Source organism: Erinaceus europaeus, chromosome 2 (assembly GCF_950295315.1).
Source record: "Erinaceus europaeus chromosome 2, mEriEur2.1, whole genome shotgun sequence".
NCBI lineage: Eukaryota > Metazoa > Chordata > Mammalia > Eulipotyphla > Erinaceidae > Erinaceus > Erinaceus europaeus.
Window position 1 is genome coordinate 168083052 of NC_080163.1, and position 12088 is coordinate 168095139.

Sequence of the window (12088 nt, forward strand, 5' to 3'; positions counted from 1 at the left end):
GTAGCTTTGTTGTGGCTATTATTATTGCCCTTGTTGATGCAATTCGTTGTTGGATAGGACAGAGAGAAATGGAGAGAGGAGGGGAAGACAGAGAAGGGGAGAGAAAGATAGACACCTGCAGACCTGCTTCACCGCCTGTGGGCGACTCCCCTGCAGGTGGGGAGCCGGGGGCTCGAACCGGGATCCTTATGCCGGTCCCTGCACTTTGCGCCACATGTGCTTAACCCACTGCGCCACCGAAAAAACAATTTTTTGATTGTTTCTGGATGTCTCTAGAAATCATGGCTGTGTCCAGCATTTTTTTTTTTAAGTCAATGTCATACAAAAATTCAGTCATTCAAATCATTCTCTTATGAAACGCAACTTGAACCAGATTATCAAGATCTCACCATGTAGTATCATGAGTCCCCGGAGGGCGTCCTAGTCCAAAAAGCTCCTCGAAATTCCATTTGGGGTGCTTCTGACTGTTCCTGAAGGATTGCTTCAGGCACCCATTTTTAAAAGCGTCTTCCCATCGAAGAAAGAATCTAATCAGGAGAGTAGAACTAACCACGTGTCTCCATTCTAGGGGATTTCCAGGGTCCTCGAGAATGCTCCTCAAATTAAAGTAGTCCTTCTCCATGGGAAACATGCGAGAAGAAGTCCAGAAAGTCCCAGGGGAAATCCCCATGCATATCCCAATGTCAACGATCACGGTCATAAAGAATCAAACTGCAGCCCGAAGCAAAATGTAGTCCTTTTCCTCAGGAAACATGGGAGAGGGAATCCAGAAAGTCCAAGGAGAAATCTCCATACATCTTCCAAGCTCTATGATTAGGGTCACGAGAAACCAAAGTTCCCAGTCAGGGAACTGAAGTGTGGCCCAGAGCAAAATGTTCCAGAGACAGCTCTGTCTCATGATGAAACAGTAGAGGCTTTGCAAACCTCTTCATAAGTAGAAGAGAAGACCATAGTGCATAGGTAGGCAAAGTCTTCACTTATCTGGGAGTTGCGCAGGTCCGGTCCCAAGTTGTAGGCGCCACATGTTGTTATCGACGGGCTGGCTTCACGGGCGGGTAACAGACGACTAGGGACTCATGGTTGAGCTGTACCCAGTATCTCTTTATTCATGCAGGACGCAGCACAATCTATACCAAGCTAAGCTAAACTAACACAACTACCAACTCACAACTCACTAAAACGAACAATGTTGTCTTTATATACTTTCCAAGTAGGGTGTAAACAAGATGTGACATACAGAGGGTGGAGAGAAAAGTGACTGGTGAAAATCAGGGTATGACAAGGAGAGGAGGCAGAGCAGGCAATAATTCTACCACTGAACCACCAATGCCCTGCAGGGAGGGTGGTGCATGTTAACAGAGGTTATGTAAATAGAATACAGTGTTATGTAAATAGAATGCAGTGTTAAGCAGGGGGGATTTAAACCAAATGAAACAGAAAGGGTTTTTAGAAGTAGAATTAGAAACATACCAACAACAGGTGAGGTTCTGGGGCCTCAAACTGGGATCTTTATGCCAGTCCTTGTGCTTTGAGCCATATGTGCTTTACCCATTGTGTACCACCAGCCCCCAGTATTTGCCTTTAATGACTTTGGTGTACCTTACTAATAATGAGACTATTTCTCATATAGACCCAGATTAATACTGTGATCAGTCTTTTCTGAAAAGCATTTCTTTAGATCATGCTCAGAGCTATATTTCTCTTTTAAAATATTTTTTATGAGATGCCTGATTTTATATATATGGAGACAGAGGCAAAGGCAAGGACATAGAGACAGAGAGACAGCATACCCAGCACCCATCTGGCTGGGATGATTCCCTAAACTCTCTCCCCTCTCTCCATCCAAGGAGATGTCCTCTTCCCTACTCCCTGCCTGTCCTGGGACTCTCTGCCTAGTAATTACCACCTCAGTTTTTTGCCTAGTTAACATGAATTCTAGATCATTTGAGAGATGGTCTCTACTCTTGAAAGTTGCTCACACTTTCAAGGCATTTACTCCTCGCCCCTACAATAAGGAACACTTTGACTGCTATGTGGATACAATATATTTCCTTGCAAGAAAATATTTTAAACTATGATCCGTATTTAAACTTGATTTGCAAAGAGCTGAATTTGCTAGAATATATATCTCTCATTTACAAGGAAACAGTCACACTGCAAGAAGAAATACAAGTGTTGACATTAGTGTTTTAAACATATATTGTTCTTATGCATTCAGTTAAAGAGTTACTGAAATCAGCAATGTTTACTCTCCAACCATAGTGAAGTCTGTGGAGCTAAGAGAATTTATATTTTTAGTTGATTCATTCTTTGTGAACCTTAGGGAAGCTAAAGACAAGTTTTCTTCAAGTAGATCCTGTGAAAGGTGGGTTGTAACTCCAGTTTTTTTTTTTTTTTTAATTCAAGGTTCCTGCACAGCATTAGATGTGTCTGACTTCTAAGGAAAATGAGACTCCAGACACATTGATGGGTGAGTGTCAAGATATTCTAAGTTAGGATGGTTAGATTTAAAATAGCAGTTCAAAACTCTCTCAGTAGCAGCTGTTTAGTATTTAGCTTAATTGTCTTCACACATTTCATCACTCCTGACCAGCCCAAAACTGTGGCACAAAAGTCAGACCTGACTTCCTAAATGTTTTCTTTAATACATTGAAGAATACACCAATTTGTAAATCTTGGGAACAATATAGTTGTTGGGTCTTTCTATTCATTTTGTCATCGCAGTGTAATTTGTTTTAGGTAAAATACTTTATTAAAATAATGAAAATAGAAAACAGGCATTGTACAATGTAAAGGCATCAATACCCCTGTCCCAAATTCACCTGTTCCCAGTGTCCTTTTCATCCCCTTTCCACATTTTCGGCTACATGTTCTCAGGAAAAAAAAAAAAGGGAAAAAAAACAACCTCAGACCTGCACCTCTGCACCTCTAGCCATGCTTGATGGTGTTGTTAGCCAGAGAGGTGAAGTCTTCTCTCTATTTTTTTCACCAAGAAGTGCTGTCTTGAAAAAATGTTTTGAGAGAGAGGCTGGGTGGTGGCACACCCATTTGATAGCACATGTTACAGTGCTAAAGGACACAGGTTCAAGCCCCTGTTCCCCACCTACATGGGGAAAGCTTCATGAGTGGTGAAGCTGTGCTGCAGGTGTCTTTCTGCCTATCACCCCCTTCCCTCTCAATTTTTGGCTGTCTTTATCCCATCAATAAATATATAAAGATAATAAAACTTTAAACAATATATATGTTGAGGGGGCTGGCACTGTACCCTGTTAAGCACACATAGTAGTCAGCACAAGGACCCATGCAAGAATCGAGGTTTATCCCACTCCCCACCTCAGGGGGGTCGCTTCCCAAGAGTGGAAGCTGGTCTGCAGGTGTGTCCATCTTTCTCCCTCTCCACTCTCAATTTCTGTATTATCCAATAAAATGAAAAAATAGGCCACCAGAAAAAGTGGACTCTTATTAAGCCCAAGGAATAAATAACCCTGGAGGCAAAAAAAAAAAAAACAGGAAAAGAAAAAAAATGTTAATCGATTTATTCATTTACTTCACTAATCATGTCTTTCTTTCTTGATGTTTATAGAAATACAAATTACACTCTCTTTTCCTCACAGCTTTTTATTTTCAGTATGGGATTCTGCTAGTCTATTTATTTATTTATTCCTTTTGGTTGCCCTTGCTAGTATATTTCTTTACAAATAAGGCTCTTGTATTTCTGAGACTCCTTTCAAATGAGGTCACACCTCTGAGTCTACACAGAAGTATTTCTTGAACCCTGGCTCCATGGCAGTATGTACTCAGCATTTGAAGATAGCGAGAGGCTTGTGTCCAGGCTCAGGTGTTCATGTGCTGAACACCTGCACTTGGTGTTTCTCAGACTGAGTTCCCAGCCCTCTTAAGTGTTGTGCATTTACATTCCAAGTTAAATCCTCAAGAAAATCAGAATGCAAGGAGACTTTCCTCTCTATACCTCAGAAATGAGCTCCATTTCCCAGACTGCAAGCTAGAGCACTGTCAGAGGACTGTGAGCTGCTTAGTGCAGCATCCTCAGTGCCCATCCATAATGACACTCTGCTCCTCTCTTTCCTTCTCCTCCTCCTCCTTTCTCTACTCTCTCTTTCTCTCATTAAGAAATGAACCGTCCCACCTGCAAAGGAGTCACTTCACAGGTGGTGAAGCAGGTCTGCAGGTGTCTGTCTTTCTCTCCCCCTCTCTGTCTTCCCCTCCTCTCTCCATTTCTCTATCCTATCCAACAATGACAACATCAACAGTAATAACTACTACAACAATAAAAACAACAAGGGCAACAAAAATAAATAAATATTTTAAAACGTCTTTAAGAAAACATTTTAGGGAAAAAAAAGAAAAAGAAATGAACCACACTTTTAAAACTCAAATCCACACCACAGCAAACTATCTTTCTCTATTTTGGGAAGGGCAAGGGAAAGCAATCCTAAGCATGAAGTACTAGCCACTGTTTTTATGCACAGTTACTCCCTGTGTCAGCTCTGGCTTTGTACTTGGCTTCTGGGTTTTCAGTCCCCTGCGTCCTCTTTGGTGACTCCATGGCCTGGAAGGAGCAGTGGGATGGGAGCATAGAGCAAAGTGCCTGCTGTTCCTTTGTAGCCCTGACAAGGAGAAGGACATTCTAGGACTGGCACAGAGCTCCCACAGCAAAGTTCATTTTATTGTGTAGGAAGCCCCAGGTTCACACCCCATGTGAACATCAGATCAGCTCAAACAGCACAGAGGGGAGACTCCATGATCAGTGGAGGCTTGCAGTGAGCCTGGATCTCTATCTCAAAACCTCTGTCTCTCTCTCTCTGCCTCCAGGGCTATTGCTGGGGTTCTGTGCCCTGCACTATGAATCCACTCCTCCTGGAGGCTATTTTCCTCTTTTGTTCTTTATTGTTATTATAATTGTTTTTGTTATTGCTATCATTGTTGTTAGACAGGACAGAGAGAAATCTAGTGAGGAGAGGAAGAGAGAAAGGACAGAGAAAGACAGACACCTTCAGACCTGCTTCTCCACTTATGGAGCCAGGGGCTCGAACCGGAATCCTTAGGCCAGTCCTAGAGCTTCACACCATGTGCACTTAACCTGCTGCACTAGCGCCCGGCCACCTTGTCTCTTTTTAAAGGATTCAAAAGAAAAGGTCTTCTGGAACTAGTGGGTGGTCACAAGACCATAACAGTTAAGTAAATAATAAAAGAAAAGAAACATTTAAAGTCTATTAGACTGACCTCATGTGTCAGTATAGTGAGCAGAGCAATTCCACACAATCCATTGCAGTTATTTAATCACAGCAGCCATCAGTGTTCCTACCTTCATTTGTTTGACTCCTTAACAGATCTCTGTAAAGGCACAGTTTACAAAGGCAATGTCAGGGCACAGGCAGTGGCATATCTGGTAGAGCGTACAAATTACAGTGCACAAGCATCCAGGTTCTAGTCCCTAGCCCCCACCTGCAACAGGGAACCTTGATGGACAGGGAAACAGAACTACAGGCTCCTGTCTATCTCTCTACCCCCATCTCTCCTCTCAATATCTCTTATCTTTATTTGCAAGAAATAGTAAATCAAATCTTTTCTAAAGAAGGACACATTTAGTGTCAGAACTGACAAATAATCTGCCATAGAAATACAGATCTCAATGGTATTGGGCATGGATGAGCAGGAGTGTTTTCAGACAGGATCCTAGCAGAAGTTACTAATGGGCCCAGGAGAAGAGCCCTCGTACTGCAGTCGCCAGCTTTTCCTGTGCCAGATCCAGGTTCAAGCTCAATCCTCACCATATGATGGAAATAAGTGTCAGTGCTGTGTTGCTGCCTTTCTCTCTCTCCCTCTCCCTCTCCCTATCTTTCTTCCTCTCTCTCTGCTATCCTGTAATTCAGTGGAGCTGGTTACTGGCACCATGAATTCACTGGTCCTGTCAGTCATTTTCCTTTTTTTTCCCTATTTTATTGAATAAAGATACATTGGAGGGGAAAAGAGAGAATAGAGAATGATAGACACCTGCAGCGTGTTTCATCTCTAAGCATGTTGGGAACTTGGACTCAAACCCAGATCCTTACACATGGTCATGTGTGCCCTCAGCCTGGTGCCCCACCTCCCAGCCTCTTGTTGTTATTTTTGATCTATCTCCCTCCTCTACTGGAAGAAAGACAAACCCAGTGCAATGTCACCCCAGACATCATGGAATATAAAGTTCCTATTGCACCCTGTACCAAGGGATGTCTGCATTATAAGCAAGGGAACCTGGGAAGCTTGCTCCCATGGACTCAACAATTTCTATGCCTGGGCACCTGCTTTCTGTAGGGTTTCCCTGGCTGAGTGCAGTGATGCTCCCACAGACACAGTGGCTCCATCCTGAGGCCCAGAGGGAGGACCTAAGGTACCATGTGGGCACTAGATCAAGGTGAGTTGGCCTGATTGGAACCATTCTTCAGCCTGAGTCAGCATGTTGACTGTTCTCCATGTAGGGCATCAACAAGACTGTGGATAGGAAATGAGTGAGCTGCCAACTATTGAGCTGCTGCGCCAGAGACCACAAGACTCCACTTCTGTCTCCATCATCGCAGAGCCCTGCCATCTGGAGCAGACCTCTGAGGAGACCCCAGGTCAGTGTGTCCTCAGGCCCAGACACTGAGTAGGAACCAGCAGGGAGCACTGGTGAACCCCAGCCATTCTGCAAGTGTCCCCTCTGGGCCCATGACTGCCATCCTGATGTGGCTCCTGACATTGAAAGCCACCTGTAGGGGTGAGGGGGTGGTACAGGCAGGGACCAAGACCCACCCACAGTCCAACTTGGGGACACTTCCTGTTGTGAAATCAGACCCAGCTCACTGCTAGGGAGGGTGCTTATTTTTCAGTGGCTATAGGTAGATAGTGGCTCCTCCTCTTTGTCTCTGGAGCCTCTCTCACACAGGAATCTATCTCTGTGCACTGTGTCTCTTACCTGACCAGAGTGCAAGAAAGTGAAATGTATGCATATCATAAATCCTCACACTTCCCCTTGTAAAGGGCCCAGGGATTTGTACTCAGTCTTCATGCTGGGGAACATGTGATCTCTGTTATCCCAGATTCACCCTGATCCCTTTTGGAATTTCTGAAAGCAGCAAGGTGTTCATCACCTCCTGTTTGTGAAAGGCTCAGGCTGTAGCTAGAGGACCGACAAGGCCAGGCTCCCACAGTGGATCAAGTTCAGACATCACAGAATATTAAGGGAGCCATTGTGTTAAAACCTTGGCTGTTCAATTTCAGTTGAGAAGTCACTATAAACAACCTGTCTGCATTGCCTGTGCTGACCAGTCTGAACACTTGCTAGAGTCTTCTGGTGACTGGTAACTTTGCAACAGTTACTCAACTCACACAAGGTTGCAAAGGGTATTGATGAGGTACTTTCTGGTCATAAATACATGTGCCAGTTTACAAATATATATATTTATATATAGAGAGAGAGGAGCAGGGAGAGGGAGAGGGAGAGGTAGAGAGACATGGAGGGAAAGAAAGAAAGTATAAAGAAAACAAAAGAAATGAGAACTAAGGAACAATCTGGCCCATTTGATGTCAAAGAGAGGAATCTGACTGATCCCCACCAAAGAGAGACCAGGTGGCAGTGCTGGCCTTGTGATTGCAGACAGATAGACACAGTGTCACAGAGGGACTGTGGGCCCTTTCCCACATTGGGAGCCCAGAGCGGGCCAGTAAGTGTCAGTGTTACATTAGAAGCATTTGAATGAAATGTTGGTGTCAGGTAAGTTGAGACAGCAATGCCTTCTAGTTGTGGGAAATACACACACACACACACACACACACACACACACACACACACACACACGCCCAACTTAGGCACACACAGAAAGGAAATAAGCAGAGGAATTAAAAAACTGCCATACAAAAGGAGACAAATAGGTCTCCAAAGTGATGAGTGCACAGGTGGGTCCAAATCCGGGAGCAACCCCGAAGGTTAACAGATGGGAGTGTTTTAAATGCTTGTGGTCCATTTACACAAGGGAAGTCTACTCACCCATTGAAGATGGAGAAATCATCCTCTTGCGTCCTACTGTATGGAACTTCAGGTGGCCATGTTTAGTACCATTTGTTGGAAGGAGAAAGATGAGTATTTGGCAATCTCACTTATAGATGGAACTTAAGAAATAAGGAAGAGGTTCAAGGCCCTGGCTCCCCACCTGCAGGGGAGTCTCTTCACAGTCAGTGAAGCAATTCTGCCGGTGTCTGTCTTTCTCTCCCCCTCTTTGTCTTCCCCTCCTCTCTCCATTTCTCTCTGTTGTATCCCACAGCAACATCAACATTAACTACAACAATAAAACAAAAAGGGCAACAAAAGGGAATAAACCAATAATTATATTTTTTAAATGCCCTTTCCCTTCATTTAAAAAAAATTAGCAAGAAAAAGCCAGATACATGGCAGAATTTAGACTGGGCTTTGCCTGTTGCAACAAGACCAGGCCTTGTGCTGTAACAGGAAGAGGAAGAGTGGGTGCTGGAGATACCCACTCTGCCCAAGGGTGGCAGAAAGGCTAAGATGGCTGTGGAGTCAGTGTGCAGGTGACTGTCAGAGACGGGGAGAAATTGTGCCCACTTGATAACTACTATTTTTTAAATCATTCTTTCCTAAGTAGAAAAATAAACTGAAAGGAATTTTGAAGATTAACAATAGGCTGTTTTGAGTTGAGGTAGATTCATAAACCAGTGTTTCAGAAATTAATATCTTCCCTTTTTCAAAATGTGTTGCAACACCTTATCTTCCACCAGAGTCCACTGAACCCCCTGCACCTCATCTGCAGACTCTGGGGTCTAAGCACTAAACTCTAGTTTTCCACACAAAGAAGTTCTTCTGTCCTTAATTTAAACTAGATTTTATGGACAGAAGTCACTTTCCTAATTCAGGTGGCTCACTTATGTATTGTTAGGATTAAACTGAAGTTCTGTAGAATACAGTTTTTAGATCAGTATATAGTGCATAGTAATAGCCTCTCAGTCATTTATTTTTATTTTCCCAAATGTATTGTTCTTAATTTTACAAATACCTCCTGTGTTTTAGATTTTGCCCATTTGGCTTTGGCTGGAATTCAATTACTCTGCCGGTCCTTGTCTCATCATCTAGTGGGTAACAACCTTTTCTAACATGGGCCAGGGAGTGAGTTACTGTTGTTTGCTTTCTCTTAAACTTGATTATACAGGGTGGGGGAGAGAGCATAATGGTTATGCAAACAGACTCTCATGCCTGAGGCTCCTAAGTCCCAGGTTCAATCCCCCACACCACCATAAGCCAGAGCTGAGCAGTGCTCTGGTGTTTCTCTGTGTGTGTGTGTGTCTCTCTCTGCATCGCTCTCAAAAAAATAAATAAAATTAATTTTAAAAAAAGGATTAGAAGACCATTCCAGGCACACATGAGAAAACTCCATTTAGTCAGGACTATGAATGCCCTAACACAGTAAGGATTAATACTCTTCTGAAATCCCTTCTAGAAAGGTTTTGCAGTACATCTGGTGTCTCTGCTAGAATTATTTTAGTTCTAAGAATTTAAAGTATTAACTTAGTGCAATTAGTCATAGGAAATATTCAAAGGCTGTAGCAATACAAAAACCATCCTTGATTAGGTAGCATCATGAATGAATCTCAGCATGTAAGGAAGTGTGTATCTATATATATACACAAACACATAGTTGTATGAGAAGTTTTCGCTAAGGAACTCAGTGTTCTAAGAAACATTTAAGATTGTTTTATGTACTGCATAATCCTGAAGTGTGAGGGCTTTATTTACATTTATGGTTTTTCATTCCATCAGTGAATGTCCCTCTCTAGTTAAGTGGAATTGAACTGCATTTATACTTCAAGCATTATTAACCTTGTGGATCTAGGACCTCCTGTATGCTTGATTTCACCACTTCTAGGCTGCTTTTTCATTCAGACAGAGGGACAAGAAAGGTGAAGAGAGACAGATGGCATACTGACTGCATTGAAACTTCTCCTGGTCCATTCTCTTCCCATGTAGGGCCATGGCCCAATTCTGGCCAGCCTGCTCTACTTGGTGAACTATGTGTGTTAAAGGGTTCATTTTCCACATTATTTTAAACTGTTTTTTCACAGGTAGCATTTGCAAAACAGTGTCTTAGAATGAGGATAGGTTGACTTAACATGCCAGTTATAGGCATAGCTGCTCTTTACAAATTAGTGAAAATTCAGTTTTCTAGATATTGGACATTGCTTTTCTTTATTATAAATTCCCTTTTCTTTATTATTCCTCCCTCCTTCTCTCTGTCTTTCTCTATTATTTGTTTGTTTGTTTTACCAGAGCACTGCTCAACTCTGGCTCATTTTATGGTGGTATGAGCTGCTGAGCCTGGGACTTTGGAGTGTCAGGTGTGAGAGTCTTTTTGCAGAACCAATGTGCTCTCTACACCTGCTGGAAGAGTGACTTCTTTGTGTCAAATTCTTCTCAAGAGAACATACCAGAGCATCATTCTGGCACATTCAGTGCTGGAACCAAATTCAGGATCCTGTGCTTGCAGGCTCTGCTTTGTGACTTCTGAGGTCCCTCCTGGGACACAATAATTCTGCTTTTAAAAACAACCAGAGCACCTCTGAGCTCTGCTTGTGGTCATGCCAGAGGTTCCACTGGGACTCCAGAGCCTCAGGCATGAAAGCCTTTTGTGTAACCGCTATGCTGCCTCCCAGTCACTGCAGTTGTGTTTGCAAAATAGACTTATAGCACCAAGGTTTGGTGCAGGGACCTGAAGGAGCCAGGAGCAGGCCTGAGTGCTGCCATGTAGGTGTTGTGAGCTGAAGCTGGGTTTGGAGGTCAGTTTACTGTGTCAAGAAAGCTTCATGGAACTCATTGTGACACCTGTGCTTTTCCTCCCTTTATTATGCTTTCATCAGAGTCTAAGTGTTCTTTAAAGGAGGCTTGGTGCTCTTCTCTTTTCAGACCCACTAGAGTTCTTTTCTCCATTGTACTGTCAGCATCATGACTTCCATTGGTTTGAAGCCCATCACTAACTCTTTAGAATCACTGCTGCTTGAATGTTGCTAACATTATGCTTGTTTACACCTGAATTGTGGTTTCTGGTGGGCAGAAGATGTGTGCTTTCTTTCCTCTCTCAGAGTCTAAGTCATATCTAATGCTGTGCAGTTGTTAAAACACCAGTAGCCACAAACAACTTTTCATGCTTCTCTTTTCTGCTTTTATATTAGTATAAATAGAGATTGCTCTGGCTCTGTGAATGTCTTTTTTTCCTTCCCAAGGAATTTTCTGATTATGATAAGTAGTTATTTTTTGTTGTTTTTATTTTTGTAACTTACAGGTTTAAATTTATTCTGCTTTGCAATGGCACTTAGTCTTCCTGAGTTAAAAGTGCTAAAACTGTTTTTAAAAGACCAGAGGCATAAAGGGGGAAAATGATAGTTATAACTAAATATCTTTTTTAAATTTTTAATATTTTATTTTATTTATTGTATTTTATTTATTTATTCCCTTTTGTTGCCCTTAAGTATATACTTGAAATTATTATTATTATTATCATCAAGTTTATCAGTGGTGTGGTAGTATGAGTAATGGTCATTAATTTTCTGTTTTATGTGTTAGAACAGAGAGGAATTAAGAGGTGAGTGGGAAGAAAAAGGGAGGGGGACTGGTGTAGTGGGTTAAGAGCACATGGCAGGAAGTTTATGTACCAGTTTAGGAATCCACATTGGTGCCACCCACTCCCCACCTGCAGAGGGGTCACTGTACAAGGGGATGAAGCAGGTCTGCTGGTGTCTATGTTTCTCTCCCCCTCTCTGTCTTCCCCTACTCTCAATTTCTCTCTGTCCTGTCCAACCACTATGACAGAAATAACAATAATAATAACTACAACAAAGATAAACAGCAAGGGCAACAAAAGGAAAAAACAGCCTCCAGGAACAGTGGGTTTGTAGTACAGGCACTGAGCCCCAGCAATTATCTTTGGGGGGGAATTAAATAAAAAAAGAAAAGAGATATATATAGAGAGGGACTTTCAAACCTACTTCCCCACTCATTAAACATCCTCCCTGCTGGTGGGGAGTAGGAGCTCAAACCCAG

General features: G+C 42.6%; 1 long non-coding RNA gene across 2 annotated transcripts in view; it reads left to right on the forward strand.

Annotated features, from left to right (window-relative positions):
* The window catches only part of LOC132537010 (uncharacterized), a 276883-nt gene that overhangs the window by 44116 nt on the left and 220679 nt on the right, over positions 1-12088 (forward strand). Inside the window, exons 5-7 of one of the 2 annotated variants that reach the window (XR_009548522.1) lie at positions 2407-2470; positions 9068-9129; positions 10322-10391. This is a non-coding gene — a long non-coding RNA (uncharacterized LOC132537010). Of the gene's footprint in view, positions 1-2406; positions 2471-6482; positions 6621-9067; positions 9130-10321; positions 10392-12088 lie in introns of those variants that run through there. The other variant, XR_009548521.1, reaches the window with a different exon arrangement.